Here is a 17,544-nt window from a genome sequence, read left to right on the forward strand (position 1 = left end):
CACCCGATGTCGTGTGTTACACGCTTGCCTGAATTTGGGTGGGTTTAGTCCACCGATTAACCAACCATGCTTGTTAACCATGTTTGCTCATGCCTGTTTGGAATGTAGAACACCTCTCGCCCACTGACGCCCACTGATAACAGCTAGAAATTGATCCACAGTCTCGTGAACTTGGCATAGTGGAATGGGACACTATGTCCGAGCTGTTGGCCTACGCTGGGGTAACGAGCCTCCTCGTAGTGACCGCGAGCAATCCCGCTTTCCAGCACTCCTCACGTGCTTGCTATTAGGGGTGAGGAACCCAATGGGATCAAGGATCGCGAGGCCCTGGCCTCGCACGTTAAGGGGTCATGGCCTCGTAAAAATGATAAGGGCATTGATATCGTCAAGGTGTACCAATTTTCCCAATCTGCTAGATGAACAGAATTAACTAAAAACACGGCTAACACACTCATGATCGTTTCGCATTAGTTAGGTTAGCGACTCAGCAGTTGAGGTCGCAATGAGGGAGTTTTGGTCATGCGCAAACGTTAGATGAAGTCGCTTCAGGGAGTGTTGTTGTGAGGTTATGCATCATACCATAATTCATGCATATGCATTAACAAGATTATTTAGAGATATGTGAATGTATGCTTTTCATTAAATTCATTATAGAATTGATATTTGATGTAACTTATGGCTAATGGAACCCACTGAGTTGATCACTTACTCCCACTCTGGGATGGTGTTTTAAAACACCAACCAGATGCTTCATTAGATGCAGGTGATACAGAGCTTGATGAGCCAAGTGGGGTAAGCATAGACGAGGAAGAGGAGCTATCCTACTTCCAGCTTATGGGCGGGTCACTGTAGACTGAGCGGGCTGACTATGGGTTGTTAAGCAGGGGACTCAGCGCACTATTCTTTTGGACATTTTACATATGTATTTTGTCGAGTGACGCCTTGTGCGGCACGTTTGATATCTTTTTGTATATTCGTATATCTTAATCACCTTCATTTCAGTAGATTAGTTGTGGTTGTGGTTTATGCTCCAATCGATTCCATTTCTACTCACTTAAATTGGATTATATGCAAATCATTAAAATTAGGTTATAAGTGACAACCGCGAACTTGGAGGTTGAGTGTTTGCATGACCCCCCAAATTTCAGAGCGTTACACCTGATAACCACTAAAATGTCCCAAGTAACAATCTTGGGGATATTTCTTCACTATGTTGGTGTTTGACGCCTCCTATTTGACATATGCAGATAACTCAGGAATACAACCAGTTGGTGGTGTGCTCAGGGTGCCGAGTAGATCTCTAGCTTCTTCCTGATTGGTAGTTGTTCTTCTATCCCTATTATAATTATTGTGATTTGTATAATTCTCACATGGGTGGTCGCCACTTTTGGAATTGTAGCTTCTAGGTGTTAGCTCTATATTGTTGGATCTTGTTATCTCTACCTCGCTTTGGTTCCACTAAATTGAAATGTGTTATTTTGATTATTTATGTGTGAAATAAATGTGAATTTAAATTAGGACACATGTGAATTTTATTAAGTTAACACCCAGAAACTAGGGATCAGAGTCTATGCACTCGGGTACCAATTTTCGGGGTGTTACACAAGTATTCTTCAGGAATCTGTAAGATTTTATTTTTCAAGTCGGATCGTGACTAATATGGCTTGTTACTCCCCAGTAGAGTCGTCATTCTCTGGATGTTAGAGGGAGGGGATTCCCCAAGGGTACAGGAGATCTACTCTCTCGTTTCCACTTGTTGCCTCGCATAAGGGCTTTTGTCATGGGGGTAAAAGATGTGATATTTGACCAAAGTCACCACTAACCAATTATTACGATTCTATAGTCGATTAGAGCCAATAGAAACGCTTAAGATCGAGAACCCGAAGATTCTTAACCCTAAGATGACTCGTGAATTTACATTCCAGAGATTCCGAGTAAGGGGTCGTGGTTATAGAGAGGGAATGTGTTAGGCACCCACTCTGTCTGTATGGATGTACGGTCTTTACTTCACAAGATTTGACTAATTTCTAAACAATAAGGGTTATTTTCAAGCGCAGAATATGTAATACGATGCAATGATGCTAGTGATTGATTGATCCAAATTTATGGTGGGTAGGATTCCCCTCTATCGATAGGCCGTAGAGCATACGTTCGAAATGATCAAGTGCAAGGTGCAAAGGATGCTTGATGCCATATGGATGCTTATGATAAAACAACGGCCAATAAGTTAAGGTTTCTGGTGGACCTACTGTGATTATATCGACGGGTCTTAGATCATATGACCGCTAGTCAAATACGATGGAAAACGATGGAATGCAATGTATATGTTAAAACGACGGCTAACTACCTAAGGTTTATGATGGGAAAGATCTGATTATATCTGCAAGCCGCAGAGCATACGCTCGCCTGTCAGATGCGTGAAAACAATGAAAATACACTATGATGCTGATGTATATGAGGAGCAGTGGGTCGAGAAAGGAATGAATGTTGCATGACACTGATGCATTGATTTGATGAAAATGATAGAGGTTGGGATAGTAGGAGGAATGGTAGTATAGCAAGCCTAGATTGAGTGGCTCATATTTGAACTTGTGTGTCTCAAGAGACTTGGACTCTGGCTAGGCTAGGTTAAATTAAGGTCGGGCTCTCTCTCTCTCTCTCTCTCTCTCTCTCTCTCTCTCTCTCTCTCTCTCTCTCCCCCTTGGTGGAAGAATGGCCAAGGCTAATGGGTGAGCTTCTCTAAAATGAGAAGGCTCTCTGAAGCTTGGTGTGTGTGAAATGAGAAAGGGAAGGGGGCTATTTATAGTCCTCCAACCCAGTTTTCTTGTAATTCCTTGTGATCTTAGGGGTAAAATATGGTTGAATGGCTAAGATTTGAGATTGCCACATGGCATCATCTCATGGGTTGGATGAGTTGGTAAAATGATAATTTTGGGTAAAGAGATGTGCATTGGAGTAAATGCACCTCAACCGCACACTTAAGTTTTGAAAAAGGAGGAACCTACATGCTTGTGGGATATTGCCCAAAAGAGGGGAAGTGCCACGTAGCCGACGCCAACCAGGTTGCCACCAGTCACCACTTGGACTCCCTACAGCATCCTTCAAGTGTGTGAAGACTCTATTGTGAAAGTTGCTACTTTGAGTTTCTGACTATCTCTCCGATTGGGATTAGTTTTGGGCTTGGCTAGGTGAGTTGACTGGGTTATGGGCTTGGGTAGGTAGACTGGGTGAGTTGACTAGGTGAGTTGACTCGCCGAGTTAACTTAAGGCTATAGGGTTTTGGGTTCCTAGAGTTTCATGTTAGGCTGACCGGGTTGACTCGGTTGGATGGACCGAGTTTAAGGTTTAAGATTGAGTTTAATAGGATTTAGGCTTATAGGGTTAGGGTTTAGGATTGGGGTTTATTTGGGATTGGGGTTTTTAGGGTTTAAGTTTTAGGATCAGGGTGTGGTTGTCCATCCATCCATTCAAACTCTACCAACTTATGAGCCCGATGTGGGGTGTTTACGGTCATTCAATCACCATTGTTTCCTATGCACCTGAGATTTGGATCTGCCTCTTTTTACGGATAAAGCCCTAAAATGACATAGCAAAATGGATGGACGGCAGGGATAAAACACATACATCAAGCAACAACCAGGTCGGTACAAAAGGGGTCATAGCCGAAATCGAGTCCGTGCGTTGCATGGACTTTCCGCTTTATGGAGAGGAAATTCCCATCTAGCAGCGCTTACGTTCCACGTTAAGACGTGGAAGGTCACGGGCCTCCCGACAGCATCCAACCAGGAGTGGCAGAGGAATTCTAGGATCTTTCTCATCAGCCAACTTTTATGTTTGTGGACGCATGTAGGGACATGTTTCAATGATCCAAAACCGTTGGAAATCTAGGCCCCACAATAGGAAGGCACTAAGAAACCACATATACTGTAGTACTTCATCTCTTTCAACATTGAACAAATTTCATTTACATATAACCATGATCTTATTAATATTATGTGGATCATCGATCTATGGGGTGACGATCCCTAAATCGTGAACATTTTCAAAGCAGCTCCCCTCAATCATCCACATAATCCGATCAACGATGTGCGAAGGGTGCTGGAGACTGCATCCCGATCAGACCCGCACATCCATTTTTTCCAGCTTATTCTATTGAATGAAGGAAAAAATGAGGCTGATCGAAATCTCAGGTGGACCATACCAGAGGAAATAGCGTTGATTGAATGCTTACCACTGAAAACCTACGGGGGCTCACAAAAGTTTTGGGTCCAGCTGTTATTTGTGTTTTCCCTTCATCAGCTCTATGTGACCTAATCTACAGGTTGGATGGCAAACATTCTCCGTAGAATCGGCTGGTGGTGAGGAAGGAATGGATATAAAACAAATCACTATATATATATATATATATATATATATATATATATATATATATATATATATATATATATATATAGTTTATGATGTGGTCCACCTGAATTTGGATCTGCCTCATTTTTGGGCTCATGCCCTAAAATGAGCTGGAAAATTAAAAATGGATAGATGACTTTGGATAAAACACATGCATCATGGTGGGGCCCCACAGAAAATCCACGCTGCACTGTAGTGCGTGAGCTCTTCATCACACCAGCCGCGTATGGTGAGCATAGCGTGCCTTTCGATCCTTACCCTTGCTCAGGTGGTAGACTCTTGGGAGTTTCAACGCCCGGCCAAGGGTTCGAGTATCATAGATGTTGAAATTCCACTAGCGTGAGTGTGTGGGGGTGTCGCGTGTGTTAAAAATAAAAAAATTAAATAAATAAATAAACCATGGCGTGCCTCTGTGAGACCTTGAGCCCGGTGGAGCTAACAATTTCCAAATTAACATGCTTTGTGTACCCCAATCAAACAAAGCCTATTAGACTAAGCTTAACCTACAATAGCATATGTTTGCCTACACTATATTGTAGATGAAATCCGATCCCTACACGTTTAGGGCCCGTTTGGCCGGGTGGATTGGAAGGGATTGAATGGTAATAAGGTGGATGGCATGGATTTCTAGGTAATGATGGCGTTGTCAGCGGATTGTCTGGAGATCCATGGGATTGCTATATCCCTGGATTGCTAAATCCGGTCTGTTTGGCACGCCCAGCTAATCCCGGGATTAAACCTTCTCATCCCTTCCAATCCCTCAAACCAAACACGTCCGGGGCAAATTTGAACGGTTTAGGGTGGATTGGATGGGATTTAAAGGTAATGATGGTGTTGTCAGTGGATTATCTTAAGATCCATGGGATTGGGATCACACCACCGACTCTGTTTGGCACGCCCGGCCAATCCCGGGATTTAACTTCCAATCCCTTCCAATACCATCCAATCCCTTCCAATCCGACCGGCCAAACGGGCCCTTACCCACTCATTGTTTCGAAGGGTTTACATAAAACGGGCCGGCCGACCTGAAACTCAGTCAGGTAACATCTCGTAAAATCATGCTTTAAATCTCTTAAATCACATTGTGTAGCCCACATGAGTTTCAAAATGTTTGGAGTCTCCACTCATTCTGACGGGGCTTGTCATCTTAATAGATTGGATGGAATACAAAACACTTCATGGTCCACAAATAATCTGGGACAATTTTTAACGGTAGGCATTTACATAAAAAATGTTCCCTGTGGTATGGCCCACGTGAGTATCGGATGGACCCTTCATTTTAGCATCATGGAGACCATGACTTTTTACACTTGATGAACGGATTGGATGTCATGAAATCATCACTTTGGGCCTCAACAAGTCGTGCTGTATGTTAAGCTTAACCAACGATGCTATGAAGTGGGTCCGGCCTCACAAGAAAGGAAGCGGATTCGCTACCCGAATATCATCGGACGCAGATTTATAGCAGGAAGTTCCTGCACTAGGAACCTAGGTTGGGCCACGTTCATGTTTTTGAGAAATCCATTCCGTCCATCCTTTTTTCATGTTTTTGAGAAATCCATTCCGTCCATCCTTTTTTAGCTTATTCTAGCACATGAGGCTAAAAATCAGCAGGATCCAGTACTCAATTGGTCTGAAAACGTGAGGATTGAACTTCCACAGTTTAAATATTCGTGGGCCACGGAGGTTTTGAATCTTTGTTCTCGGTTCATCCGCATAGGAATGACTTTATGAACGGTATGTATGGCATGTAAACATCACCGTCGACCTTAGGGAGGTTTCAACGGTAAGAATTTCCCTACCCACCTTTTCCTTCAGCGCGGCCCCCTTGAGTCTTGGATCCGGCTTACTTTTACTCTCAAGTACTAAAATGAGCTAAGAAAACCGATGGACGGGGTGGATTTCTCAAAAATATGACGGTTAGCCCCACCTACGTTTACAGACAGGAACTTCATACAAATCCGCGTCCGTTAACATCCTGGTGGGTGTTACCGCTTACAGTGTAGCCCACCTTGATGATGTGTTGTATATCTATATCTACGCCGTCCATCCGTTTTTTAAGACTAAAAACATTAAGCAGATCCAGCACAGGAAACCGTGGTGATTTAACACCCATCATTAAAAACTACCCAGGGCCCACTGTAAGCAGATCTACTAACTTTTCAAATGGTGTGGCACACAAAAGATTTAGATTGCTTGGTTTTGGATTAACGTTCTAAAATGATCTGAATCAAGGGATGGACGGCGTGGATATATATTAAATTCATCAAGGTAGGCCCCACACGGTAAGGGTAACACCCACTAAGGTGTTACCCGGGTAACACGTAATCCGCTCTTCAAAAGAAAATACGAATTTCTGACAAGAAAAGGGCTCGAGACATTGGCATGTGGAGACCGAAGATGATTTTGTCTGGTTTGGAATGGATGCTCGCTTGTTGGGATTTGACACATGCCGTACCCCTCTCTTTCTCGCTATTGCCATTTATATCTTTCCACATTCAAGCTAAAAACGGCAATCTTGGAAGGGGATTTATTTGCTAATCTGGCAGAGTGTGATGGTGATATGCAGGCACTGAAAATCATACACTTTTCATACATTAACCAAAGTTAAACCTTCTAGCTATTGAGACCCACTAACATCAAAAATTCATATTAATTGAACGGGCTTGATATACCATTAAATGGCAGTGGTTTGGGTCCATCACCGAGGGGATCCCATTCAGCTCGCCCCTTCTGCCCATTATGTCATGATCCATACCGTTCATCAAGAATAAACACGGTAGCTTTTAAAGGATGGTGGATGAGCCACCACTCCCACAACACACTAATCAGATTCTGATGGCTTGCAAAATGGAGGGTTCATATCCTATTTAACAAAAACTTCCAATCATCAATCTGGACGTCAGCTTTTAAATGGTGAAAAACTAACATAGGAATCCGTTTCTTTGATGCTCCTAGTGCGTAGTACTCTTCAGATGCAGGCACGTAGAAATTGTACATTAGGCATATACTTAGACAATTCAGACGACTAAAATGTCGAACTCATTCTCCCTAAGTTAGGGTCCCAAAATCAAATTGTTCCAACAATCTTAACCTTTGATTCTTAGACACTTGTTTGTTGAACTGGGGCCATTGGATTATTTTTCAAACCATCGAATGATTTTTATTTTATTTTTACATACTCACCCACCCTTGATGCGCACTTGAACTCATGATCTCAGTTTTGAAACGCACTCTATCTTTGCACGCCATACATGGTTTTTAGGTTACTACAAGTGGGCCATGGTTAGCTAATCCAGACCGTTGGTCTGTTGTGTCCGATGATGGATGGACTATGCCTCAAAGTTCTTATTCATAGGCTCTCACATTATAAGTTGGTTAGGAAGAGAGATACAACAACAGTCCACAGTCAAGGGTTCTAACATCAGTCTGATCTTTCAATGGCACTCTCCATTCGCAGTGAGATTTGGATTACTGAAAAATGGCTCCCACTATTCAACTAGTCAATCATGTGTATTGTGCAAAGATGCTGCCACATCTCATGTATCAGTCAGGGTGCGTGCTTATCAATTTCATTTTGGCTTATTTTAAACAGAATACAGGCATTGGGATGATCACGGTCACCCACATCATTTATTAGGAATTTGGTCGCGTGTGGTTGGGATATATAGCATTTGTACCAAAATTCGTGTGAATAAGGCACTAATGTTGGCACGCAGCACAAAAGATAACTGAGAGATAAATAACACAGATTCATAGATTAGTTTGTCTTCGAGCATTTTTGACATTTTAGTTCTTTCAAGTGAAGTTGAATGGTTGCTCCAGCCACATCAACTTCAAAACACATTCTGATAGATTCAATTATGGTTGATAAAGTGTAACTGCTTTTTTCCCAACTGTTTACACACAATAAAAGCAGCGAGGATGGATGATTATTCCACCGTCTTTCTTCCTAAAGCATATAAATATCAGAAGCTGATCTAATAAGAAGATACTCAAAAACCCAACAGCAAACACTACTATCAATCCGGTCCAACGCTATATATTTAGGTTTAGTCTCTCCTTGCTAAATAGCAGCGGACCTTTAGCATAGAATTAGGTTCAGTTTGTCCTTGCGCACGCACTAGACTGACTTACGTCTTAGCTACTAGTTGTAATTCCCCTCCATCTGTGCCTGCATGTCGGATATGAAGGAAAATGGTAGATCAGAACCCGTCCGCCTATACTCCCACATTAGGCTTACTATAATTGTAATTTTCAGCATCGCCTTTACTTCGCTCATCAGCACGCTACTCTTGGAAGCACCATGCTACTCTCAACCAGGTAGGCAATCATTTAATAGTGGTAATTTATTCATATCTTCTCACTACATCCATATTTTCTCCTTTTCGTTCCAATTATACAACTTCTTCATCTTCACAAATCCTTAAATATCCAAAGCAAAAAAAGAGCTCATTTGGAGAAAGAGTCTCAACCTCCGCCAGTCGCTTGAGTAACAAGTGCATGAAAGTTGGCTGAATAGATGAAAGGCCGAGCAATGAGTGAACTTCACTCTATCTTGACGCTAGGGGTTGGTGGTCACAGTCGAACCCAATCAGTTCTAGCATGCCCTCAATCCTCGCACAAATTCAGCAGGCCGAATTCAAGGACCAACACCATTTTGGCATGCCCTATAGAACTGATGCATGGTTGTTAATTGAAGCTTTTAATAACATAAGTAGATAATCTATTCAAGTTAGTGGAAATATTGAAGAACATGGAACTCAATGAGGCCTCTGAAGCATTTGTAGTGCAAGCCAAACCAAAAGTCCATAATCCACCACTTCCAATTGTTTCAAAAGTAGGATCAACATCCCTGAATAATTCCATGGACTCTAATGGAGTTCTAAGAAATATGAATGTTAGTGTTGAGGGTCAAATATTGCATATCAAACCCTATTATTACCTGGGTTTTCAAACATGATACTGTTTAATGGCCCGATTTAAAATGTGTTTGTGTTGCAGGGCGTGTTTATGAGCCTGGACTGGGAAAAAGGTACTAAAAGCATGGATTTAGCAGTCTGAAATCACCAAGGCAAGCGACGGACCCCAGGAGACCAAGATCGACGGATCTGCATGCCAGGGATTCAAGAAAATCAAGAAATTGGAGCTTAAGTGGCCCAAAAGACGTCCAAAATACAAGATCACAGGGTTCTCGCCATCCGATCAGCTCAAAACTTTATACATGGCCTGAGGGTCATAAATTAACCGTACACATAAATTTTCATCCATTGGATCGCTGTGTAAGGGGCCCAACGGACAGATCAGCCCATAATTTACTGATTTGGGACTCACCTGATCTCTGGATACACCTCATCTTCGGTCTCAACGCCTTAAATCATGAGAAGAATAAGATGGATGGTGTGGATTTCTCATAATCATCATACAGTGTACATAGTACACTTTTTACACTAAGACGTGCATGGCAACACAGGGACGTCTCCCTTTCCAAATCAAATTCTCACCACCGCACAAACAGAGCTCGCGGTTGGCGTTTGTGGGGCCCAGGCATTGTTCAAAAGACAGATCTGGACCGTCCATGTGAATCACAAGGACCATATCATGCATGCTTACGTGGAAAATTCTCAAAAGGTCGCGGAGATTCATTTTTGATCGTCCAAAAGAAAGATAGACGGTGAATGGATCTGGTCCAATGGGTCGTGCATAATTTAAAGAAAACCCACCCTTCCTGACCAGTTTTTCGTCAGGAATCCAAATAACGGAGTGGATTTATCATTCGAACTCAATAAGTGGGTCCCACCGACAGCCAGCGCAAGAAGCGCTGGCTCTGTTTCGCACGTCCGTGAAATCCGGCGCTGAGGGACCGTTCTGTGAGCAAGAGGTCGTCCGAATCCATGATCTGGACCGTTCATAGGCTGAAACAGGTACCCATAAGACCAGCTAAGAAGTCGGTTTTGAGGTTACTGGACGGCGAGCCTCCCAAACTGAGGCCAAACGCAACTCCTTTTGCGTTGCTGCGCACGCTGCTGCATCGCTGGCTGCGTAAGAAACTTTCTAGGAGCTTTCCGCACCGACTCCAGGAGCCACGGCATGCGCCTAATGCATATATAAAGTGGGGAGCTGAAGACAGAAAGGGAGAAAAGAAAGAAACGTGAAGACATGGAGCGTTTTGAGGAGATCAACGTTTAGAGGGAGGTGGCTGGACGATTGCAAGAAAGAGAGATCCGGTTTTTTTTTCTTTTCCTTTTATTTATTTCTTTCCTTTGATTTTTTTCCTGTGGTTCTAGCATGATCATGCTAGGCTAAACCTCTTATCTGGGGCTAAGAGGTGAAGCTTGTAGCCTGATGGGAGTTTTTACTTATGCCTTTTTTTTTGTTTAAACAGAACTGATGTTGTTTTTAGTTTAATTAAAGGAATGTTTCTTGTCTTTAATGGTCTGTTGTGACTGAAATTACAATGGATCTGCAATGGCCTTGAATATCTCTTTTTCCCTTTTAATGTATATGACGTCAGGAAGCCCTGTTGTTCACCATCGTCTCCTGGGCATGGTCGGATGATGATACCCTTCCTAACTTTCATGCATTGTTGATTGGTTGGTAATTAGTTTAATTCTGTTGTTTGCTTTGCCTCCCGGGCATGGGTTGATGATGGAATCCATTCTAATTCATATACCTATCATCTTTTGAAAACTAGATCAAGTAACGTTCAGTTTAAATTCCATAATTCTTGATGCAGGCATAAGATCTCCCTGATCCCTACAAGTGGATCCTCTGAATCCCTAGTTTCCTTCCGTTGAATTCCTTAAAGTTTTACATTAATCTCTCACCATTATTCATCAATTTATATTTGATTTAGACTGCATCTTAGACTAGTTCTATTTCTACCTAGTTCCAGGAAACGTACAAGTTTCAGTCCCTGTGGATTCGACCTCGGTCTTACCGAGTTTATTACTACATCACAACCCTATACTTGGGGAGTGAACAAGTTTTTGGCGCCGTTGCCAGGGACTGACGGTTGCGATTCTCTGAAATTAATTAGGTTTAGGATTAGTTTAATAACTTTAGTTTTAGGTTTTTAATTGATTTCTAAAACTAACTTGTTTCCATGTTTTTCTGGATCCTAACATAAGTTCCTAAATTGGTTTTTAACTTAGGACTCCAATTTGGTAATTTCTTTCCAACTCTCCCTTTCTTCCTAGATTTTCTTTTCCCTTCTTGGGATTAGGCTTTGAATTTAGTTGAGGGCTGTGAGTGTTTCATGCCCAAGTGGGCCCGTGACAACACTCGACGTCTCTTGACTGAAGGAGGATTGGTTGAGGGGTTGACTATCCATCGCAAGACTAGACACCGCTCGAAATCCCTGAGTTAACTGAAGTTATGGCTGAAGACCAACCTCCTCTACTTCAACCCAGGGTGGAGGATACCCAAGATGAGAATGAGGTGCAACAGGCACCCCCGCCTCGTACTTTACGAGATTATCTACAACCGGCGGGAGTGAGTACGCTCTCATGCATGATTTTCCCTGAAAACACAGGACAAATGGACATCAAGCCAGGAGTTATCTAACTCCTTCTCAAATTCCATGGACTTGAATCAGAGAGTCCATATTTGCATTTGAAAGAGTTCGATGAGATTATAACTACATTATGTTTTCCTAATGTATCTGAGGATACAATTAGGCTGAAACTCTTTCCTTTTTCTTTAAAAGAGAAAGCTAAGACGTGGTTACATTCACTGCGTCCTAGATCCATTGGCACATGGAACGACATGCAAAGGGAATTCATAAAAAAATTCTTCCCACATCATAAAACGATTACCCTCAGAAAAGCAATCATGAACTTTGCCCAAAAGGAAGATGAAACATTCTTCCAATGTTGGGAAAGGTTCAAAGATTTGGTCAGTTTATGCCCACAACACGGATTTGAAACGTGGCGCATTACAAATTTTTTCTACGATGGACTGACATCTTCCATGCTCCAAATGGTCGAGACAATATGTAATGGAGAGTTCATTAATAAAGATGTTGACGAGGTATGGGACTACCTCGACAGTTTGGCTGAAAAAACACAATCTTGGGACTATTACCCAAAATCAAACACCACGTCTAGGCCGACTCAATTAAAGGAGAAAGGTGGATTATATCTCTTAAAAGAAGAGGATGATCTCAAGTGTAAAGTGACTACGCTCATAAGGAAAGTTGAGGCCATGGAAGGAAAGAAGGATAAGGTCAATGAAATTGTTTGCGGCATCTGTGATTGTAACATTCACACAACTGAAAACTGTCCTACAATACCTGCCTTTCGAGAAGTGTTGAATGAACAAGCCAATGCCGTAAACAACTATCAAAGACATTTTACTGGACCAAACTCCAATACATACAATCCTGGCTGGAAAAATCATCCAAACTTTAGTTGGAGGAACGGACAAACGGCTACTCCTCCAGGTTTCTTCAATCAAAATCCAAATCAAGTGAAACCTCAAGAGGAACCGGTTTAAAATTCCATACAAGAGCTAGCTCAGGCAATGTGGGAAATTACAGATTTTATGCAAAAGATAGATTCTCGTATGACGGTTATTGAAAAGGGGATGCTTCCTGCACAACCTCTCCCCAATCCTAAACCACAGTACGAGATTAATGATCCCAGCTCTTCAAATCAGATGGGGCACGTTAAATCCATCACCACTCTTAAGAGTGGAAAGATCATTGATAAAACTCTTCCGGTTAGGCCCGAAAAGCCTCAAGAACCAGGAGAGGACAACAATGATGGATCTAGTGATGCCCCACAAAAATTAGAACCGGAACTTCTAGAGAAGCCAGTTGCTCCGTTCCCCCAACGGTTGGTTTCACCGAAACCTCTCTCTAACTCTCAGGATATCCTAGAGGTGTTGAAACAAGTGAAAGTCAACATTCCTCTCCTTGATGTCGTGAAACAGATACCTTCATATGCCAAATTCTTGAAAGACTTATGCACAACCAAAAGATGAAAAATTACTCAAAAGAAAATCTTCTTGACTGAGAAAGTGAGTGCCATCCTGAAGTAAGACGTGCCGCAGAAATTCAAGGATCCCGGTAGCCTAACCATATCATGTGTAATCGGGAACCATCAAATTGATCACGCACTTCTTGACTTAGGAGCGAGCATAAATCTGATTCCCTACTCGGTATACAAACAGTTAGATTTGGGTGAGATAAAACCCACCCTGACCACACTACAACTTGCTGATCGCTCTGTTCGTGTACCAAGAGGGATAATTGAGGATGTGTTAGTCCAGGTCGATAGATTTACTACCCTATAGATTTTATCATCCTGGACACCGAACCCATCAATAACATGAGCACTCAGATTCTCGTCATTCTTGGTCGCCCATTCCTTGCCACGTCAAATGCAATTATCAATTGCAGGAATGGTGTCATGACTATGTCTTTTGAAAATTTGACATTGGAGTCAAACATTTTTTTCAATAACGGCAGCAACTCAGAGGATGATGACGATTTCCACGACATTAACATGATTGACTCTTTCGTGGAAGATACGACACCTCTGACCTTATCCTCCGACCATCTAGAAACGTGCCTGGCCCACTCCCATGATTTTGATGATGACATGATTAGGGAGACGTGCGCCTTGCTTGATACTGCACCGGTACTTGAAGTTAACCGGTGGAGGCCACAATTTGAAGAATTACCATAAACTGATGTAGTGCCTTTACCGTCTAACCTCAAGCCGCCGAAGCTTGACCTAAAACCTTTGCCCTCTGATTTGAAATATGCCTATTTAGGTCAAGACGAGACATACCCGGTGGTGATCTCTGCCCACCTGGAGAAAGAACAGGAGAGTATGCACATTTCTACTCTCATTGAGCATAAAGGAGCCCTGGGATGGACGATAGCGGACCTCAAGGGAATCGATCCCTCGATTTGTACTCACCGCATATATCTTGAGGATAATGCAAAAACCGCTCGGCAACCACAACGTAGACTAAATCCAAACATAAAGGAAGTGGTTAAGGCCGAAGTTCTTAAACTATTGGACGTGGGTATCATATACCCTATATCTGATAGTCAATGGGTGAGTCCAACTCAAGTGGTCCCTAAGAAGTCCGGAATCACCATCGTAGCCAATGCCAATAATGAACTCGTGCCAACTAGAGTCACTACTGGTTGGAGAATGTGCATTGACTACAGGAAGTTGAATACCGTCACGAGGAAAGACCACTTTCCCTTACCATTCATTGATCAGATCCTGGAAAGGTTAGCTGGTCATTCCTATTACAGTTTCCTTGACGGGTATTCGGGCTACAACCAGATAGAGATAGCCCCTGAAGACCAGGAAAAGACCACATTTACATGTCCCTACGGCACCTTTGCCTATCGAAGGATGTCATTCGGACTATGTAATGCCCCTGCCACCTTTCAGTGATGTATGCTTAGTATCTTTTCTGATATGGTGGGGCAATATCTAGAGGTCTTCATGGACGATTTCTCTGTTTACGGTCCATCTTTCAGCAAGTGCTTGGAAAGTCTTAAATGTGTGCTGAAAAGATGTGAAGAAAAGAACTTGGTACTTAATTGAGAGAAGTGTTATTTCATGGTTCAGAAGGGAATTGTCCTTGGGCATATCATCTCTTCCAAGGGAATCGAGGTAGAAAAGGCAAAAATCGATCTTATCTCTAACCTACCTCCACCCAAGAACATCAGAGACGTGCGATCCTTCTTAGGACACGAAGGATTTTACAGGCGATTCATAAAGGACTTTAGTCTCCTCTCTCGTCCTTTATGTACTCTTCTTCAAAAGGATGCTCCGTACGAGTGGACTGAGCAATGCTAGGAAGCTTTCACTAAGCTTAAGGGCACGTTAACCACTGCACCTATCATGCAGCCACCTGACTGGAGCCTTCCTTTTGAACTTATGTGCGGCTCTTCTGATTATGCTCTTGGGGCGGTCCTAGGCCAGAGAAAAGATAAGAGGCCCTACGTCATTCATTACGCAAGTAGAACTTTAAATTCTGCCCAAGTGAACTACTCGACTACAGAAAAGGAACTCCTAGCCGTAGTGTTCGCTTTGGATAAATTTAGGTCCTACTTGATCGGATTCAAGATCATTATCTACACAGATCATGCGGCACTTAAGTATCTTCTTTCTAAGAATGATTCTAAGCCCCGCCTGATACGACGGATCCTTCTACTCTAAGAATTCGATTTGAAAATTAAAGATAAAAAGGGAGTAGAAAACGTTGTGGCCGATCACCTTTCTCGCCTTAATACCTCTGATTCCCTTGAGACGCCCCATAGCAATGACATGTTCCCTGATGAACAACTGTTCAGAGTCTCCCATTCACCTTGGTTCGCTGATATTGTTAATTATCTTGCTACAGGTGTCATACCGACACAGTGAACGGCGCAAGATAAGAAGAAATTTTTCACCGAGGTGCGCAACTTTTTCTGCGATGATCCTTATTTATTTAAATATTGCCCAGACCAAATTCTAAGGAGATGTGTATCAGACGATGAGCATCAGAGCGTCATCTCCTTCTGTCACTCACAAGCCTGTGGTGGTCACTTTTCTGCTAAAAAGACCACGGCCAAGATTTTGCAGTGTGGCTTTTACTGACCCACTATGTTTAGGGACACTCATGAGTTTTGCAAAGCTTGTGAGCGTTGTCAGAAATTGGGAGCATTGTCCCATCGAAATATGATGCCTTTGAATCTCATCCTTATCATTGAAGCATTTGATTGCTGGGGCATCGATTTCATGGGACCATTCCCCCAATCGTTTGAAAATCTGTACATTTTGCTCGCCGTGGATTATGTCACTAAATGGGTTGAAGCGATTCCGTGTCGAACTAATGACCATCGCACGGTCATTAATTCCTAAAAGAAAACATACTTTCTCGATTCGGAACGCCTCGAGCCATCATTAGTGATGGGGGCTCACACTTTTGTAATAGACCATTCGAGAGCTTAATGAAGAAATACGGTATCTCTCATAAGGTGAGCACCCCGTACCACCCACAGACAAGTGGGCAAGCTGAGATTTCTAATAGGAAAATTAAACACATTTTAGAGAAAACGGTTAACCCTGATCGTAAGGATTGGTCAATCCGATTGACCGATGCCTTATGGGCATACCGTACTGCCTTTAAAACCCCTATTGGAATGTCTCCCTTTAGACTTGTCTATGGGAAAGCTTGTCACTTGCCTGTGGAGCTGGAACATAAAGCATACTGGGCGATCAAAAATCTAAATTTCAATCTGGACAACGCTGGCTCGCTACGCAAACTTCAGTTGAATGAACTTGAGGAAATCCGGAATGACACGTACGATAATTCGAGAATTTATAAGGACAAGATGAAAGCATTTCATGACCAACACATTTTGCGAAAATCATTCATGCCTGGTCAAAAGGTCCTTTTGTACAATTCTCGATTACATCTCTTTCCGGGTAAGCTTCGATCTCGTTGGACCGGCCCTTACATTGTTGTTACTGTTTTTCCTTATGGGGCCGTTGAGATAAGAGATCCCGACAATGGCAAGGAGTTTAAAGTCAATGGACATCGATTGAAACCATTTGTCGAGAAATTTGATTCAGAGGACATGTCCATGCCCCTGACTGCTCCTGTTTACCAGGATTAATCTCCTAGTCTGATGGAGGTATAGGTAGGTTTATTGCTTTCATAGGACTAGGGTAGTTGCTTTATTTGTCTGGCTGAAGACGGTAAACTTAGCGCTCTTGGGAGGCAACCCAGCTCTTTATTTCATTTCCTTAGTTAGTTCAATGTTTGTGGGTAACATTACTGCAAACCCTCACGAGACTACAACTCGTCCACTAGGGGCAACCTAGGGGTTTAAAGGCTTGTTGCATACGCTAAATGCAATCGAGAGTACCTGCGAAAGTGGTGTAGGTAGGATTTCATTTTTATTTTTCTTCTGTTGGTTTCTCTCTTGTGCTGACCCACTCTTACGTAGATATCTTTGGAAAGCCTCTTGATTCCTTCGTCCAGGTACTATCTTTTCATCACTCCTCTTATATTTCCGTTGTCCCATGTGCATTGCATGCTTATTTCTTTTACATTGAGGACAATGTAGATTTTAGGTTGGGGGTGGGAGATTAGGTTTCCTAATCAGTATTTTCTTAG

The 17,544-nt window shown here is 42.5% G+C and overlaps 1 non-coding gene across 1 annotated transcript; it reads right to left on the bottom strand.

Moving 5' to 3' along the window:
- Positions 1 to 12,222: 12,222 nt before the first annotated feature.
- LOC131241575 (small nucleolar RNA R71) lies at positions 12,223 to 12,329 on the bottom strand. Its single transcript, XR_009169135.1, has one exon. It is a non-coding gene; the product is annotated as a small nucleolar RNA R71 (small nucleolar RNA).
- Positions 12,330 to 17,544: the final 5,215 nt, after the last annotated feature.

Source organism: Magnolia sinica, chromosome 3 (assembly GCF_029962835.1).
Source record: "Magnolia sinica isolate HGM2019 chromosome 3, MsV1, whole genome shotgun sequence".
In the NCBI taxonomy this organism is placed as follows: domain Eukaryota; kingdom Viridiplantae; phylum Streptophyta; class Magnoliopsida; order Magnoliales; family Magnoliaceae; genus Magnolia; species Magnolia sinica.